Below are 3716 nucleotides of genomic sequence, written 5' to 3'. Positions count from 1 at the left end.
AAATGGTAAAACATTTTCACCAAATGAATCTTAAAATTATTTGTATGCAGGTTTGCAAACAAAAGAAGAACCATACATAATTCAATATCAAAATCATATTATTTCAATTGACAATTTTTGATCAAGATGTGTTATGACAAAAATCCAAATGTTTTAAGCAAAAACAAAAATAGCTGCACTATTTGAGTTCAAAATTCCAGCTGCCCAAGGAGCTGGACAAAAGGCCCTGATTTCTACAACACGATGAGATGTCTACCCATGAGCTTCCCCTGGGCACTGGCTGAGCTGTCTTCTTGACGTCATCTCCAGTTAGCAAGGCCTTCTCACCCTCCCCACATGGAGCAGATGGTAAGTGTGATGTGTGCTTGGCTCTTTCCATCTTTCTGGAGGGCTTCCTGTATTGTTTTAGCTCTTTATTTCAAGATAACTTTAAACATTGAAAATTATGTTGACCTTCCCTGTGCCCTTTTAAGTTACCACAGCACTTTAAGAGGCTAACCCAGAAGGGTAAAAGAAATAAATCTGCATAAAACCCAGAGGAAAGATGGCAAACTTCATCTCTGGATCCTGCCTGGAGTCAAAGTTAAAAAATATTATTAAAATATTATGATATCTTGATTCCCCAAATGTTGATAAGTTTTCAAATTTATTGTTCTCTCAATAGCATAGATAGATAATAGATTTTAAGAGTAGTTTTCATTTATATTTCCCTGATCTGATGGCTAAAGATGTTGAGAAAATATTTGACCCTTTGTATTTCTTCTTTGGAGAACTCTCTATGAAGTTCCATGGCCCATTGTTGATTGGATTGTTTGATTTATTATTACTATTTTTGGTTCTTTGGTTCTTTTATATTATTAATATTATTAACAAGATGTTTCATTGGTCACCTCTTTTCCATCGTCCCCCACCCAGTTCCATTGGGGATGCTCTTCAGTGGGGTTACAAGTATTCCCTATGGGGTTGTGGTTTATGCATTGTGGGAGCAGTCAGTTATTTTTAGGAAAAGGGAATGCCTCTGGGCATGATGTCTCAACCTGTGGCTCTTACAATCTTTCCACCCCTTCTTCCACAAAATTCCCTGAGCCGTGGTGGGTGAGTTTTAAGTCTACTACAGGGATGAGCTATTAGGAGCCTCTGGATCTCTGCTTTGGTAGGTGTTGAGTATCCTCAGGGTCTGTCTCCTACACCCTGGTGCTGATTATGAGGTTCACCATGAAAGAAGCGCTCTTGCTTGTTACCCCAATTCCTCTGTGGATCCAGCTGTGGCTTGGCTGAGGTGTGAGAGGTAGTTTATCTCCTCCATTCTCATTGTCTTATGAAAAAGAACAGATTCTTTTTTCAATTCTAGATATTAATTCTCTGTCAGATGTAGAGCTGGCAAAGATTTTTCTCCCATTCTGTAGGTCATCTGCTGACTTGGTTGAGGGTTTCCTTCGCTGTGCAGAAGTGTTTTAGTTTCATGAGGTCCCATTTGCTGATTGTCTTATTTCCTGGGCCACTGGAGTCCTGTTCACAAAGTCCTTCCCTGAGCTTAGATTTTGAAGTGTTCTCCCTTTAGCCATTTTAGGGTTTCCGGTCTTACATTGAGGTCTTTGATCCATTGGAGTTGATTCTTACTTGCCAGGGGAAGAGGATTTACTCTGAGAGGGAGCCCTACCCCTGCCTAGAGGGCTTACTGCTTGTTGAAGGGGAAAAAAAGTGCCTGCTTCTGCCTCCAAGACATTTCATTCTGGCTCCTGATTCAGTAGCGCCCTTCTTGGCTGGAATCCCGAGGTACTTGATGGCACCCTGCCCCCACGAAGAGTTCAAGCTGTCACTGTCACTTTTGAGCTGATACACTCCTGTGATTGAATGCTCTTTGTTCCCCCTTCACTGCTGTCTAGGTATTTAATTCTTTGAGGTGGAGAGACAGAAGAACCTGCCATAAGAGTCCACTGTGCTGCGACCCCAGCAAGATCCCAGTAACAACGGAACTTACACTGTTCACGGGAAACACGATGGCGTGATGCTATGTCCTTCTCAGGGCATCAGCCCATGAGTCACATGTCATCTGTTTGCCCCATTTCTGATGATGTGAATTTGATTACTTGGCACTGTCTGTTGGATTTTTTTCACAGAGAAGGTTCTGTTTTTGGAATTAATAAGTAACTTGTTATAAATTATTTTGAGACTATGAAGGTGTCCAGTGCCTCACCAAACTTCTCCTTTACTGTTAGCATCAGTGAATGATTCTGCTTCCTTTTAAAGTGTCTTCTTACATCTCACACTGCTTTCTCAAGTTCTGATGATAATATTCTTCCTTTCTTTATGTAACCTATTCTGTACTTACTTGGGCAATCCTATAAAAAAAAAAGTAGAATTCTTTTACTGAAATAACTTCATTCATGAAAGTGTTATGAGAATTTAGTTGAAAACATGTAATCTTTATTCCCTCTTTGATGTAAGGAATTATAGCAGATGGTTCAAATGTAATTAAACTAGTCCAGTAATTAAGTAAAACTAGTTAAAGCCCAATGATTAATATGCACTAACTAACTCCTCAAGAACACAGGGTTCAACAGGGCTCAGAGTGGCTTCTGGGGGAGAGAGGAAGTAAGGAAGTGAGAGCTGACATGCTAATGCTGAGGTTATTTAAACTCACAATAGCATAGGAAGATCTGAATTAATTTGGCAGATTTAAGATGCACTTGTAAGCGAAGATACACAGTTCCTCCAGCAATAGGGGAGGTTCTCTTTTTGTTAAATTAAATGATGACTAATTACTTTTCACGCTCTATCTCCTTCAAGTTCCTAGAGTTCATTACTTTATGAATGCTTACTTGAATCATAAAGCTTTCTGTTTTATTCCAGATAATCTTGCCATCTCTCAGGATGTTCCTTCCCTGCCTTTAACTGATGGAATATAAAGTTCTTTCATAGCTTGTAAGCAGAAAAGAGTTGAAAAAGTGATGGAACTCCTGCTGGGCAGAAAATATGAAACTGTTCAACCCAAACCAGAAATATATTAGTTCAACTCTCTCAAGATCACCAAAAACTATCTGTGGCTGTATTTTCTCTGCAGCTCCCAGTAGGATGTGGTTTTAAGATTCTATAGCAGTTTCTTGAATATAACACCTCCATGACTACAGTGGAAACACCTTAACAATATGGTCCATTCCTGTGAAGCCCCAGTGGGTCCACCAAAGATTCCATCGGCCTGAGCTAGCCCCGCTCTGCCAAACCTGCTGCCAGCCTGGGTGTTAGCACTCTGGAGTGGGGTCTGGCATTCAGAACTTTGTAAAAGCTCCTCTGATGATTCTAATGGGAAACTGTGTGGTGACACCTTTAATCTTAGCATTTGGGAGGCAGAGGTAGGAGGATCGCAGTGAGTTTTAGGCCACCTTGAAGCTACATAATGAATTCCAGGTCAGCCTGAGCTAGAGTGAGACCCTACCTCAAAAAACCAAAAAATAAATAAACAAACAAACAAATAAATTTAGGCCTGGAGAGATGGTTTAGTGGTTAAGGTATTTGCCTGTGAAGCCTAAAACCTTGTGTTCAAATCTCCAGGTCCTATGTAAGCCAGACACACAGTGACATAAGCATACAATGTTACACAAGTGACAGAAGGGGCATCTGGAGTTTGTTCCCAGATGCTAAAGATCCTGGCCATGTCCATTCCCCCCCCTCTCCTTTTCTATCTCAAAATAAATAAATAAATTTTTAAAAACTGA

At 40.3% G+C, this 3716-nt stretch overlaps 1 non-coding gene across 1 annotated transcript; it reads left to right on the top strand.

The window, feature by feature from the left end:
* The first annotated feature begins 460 nt into the window (after positions 1 to 460).
* Positions 461 to 585, top strand: LOC123455452. Its single transcript, XR_006633922.1, has one exon. It is a non-coding gene; the product is annotated as a small nucleolar RNA SNORA26 (small nucleolar RNA).
* Positions 586 to 3716: the final 3131 nt, after the last annotated feature.

Source organism: Jaculus jaculus, chromosome 16, assembly GCF_020740685.1.
Source record: "Jaculus jaculus isolate mJacJac1 chromosome 16, mJacJac1.mat.Y.cur, whole genome shotgun sequence".
NCBI lineage: Eukaryota > Metazoa > Chordata > Mammalia > Rodentia > Dipodidae > Jaculus > Jaculus jaculus.
This window is presented reverse-complemented; position numbering and strand designations above follow the sequence as displayed.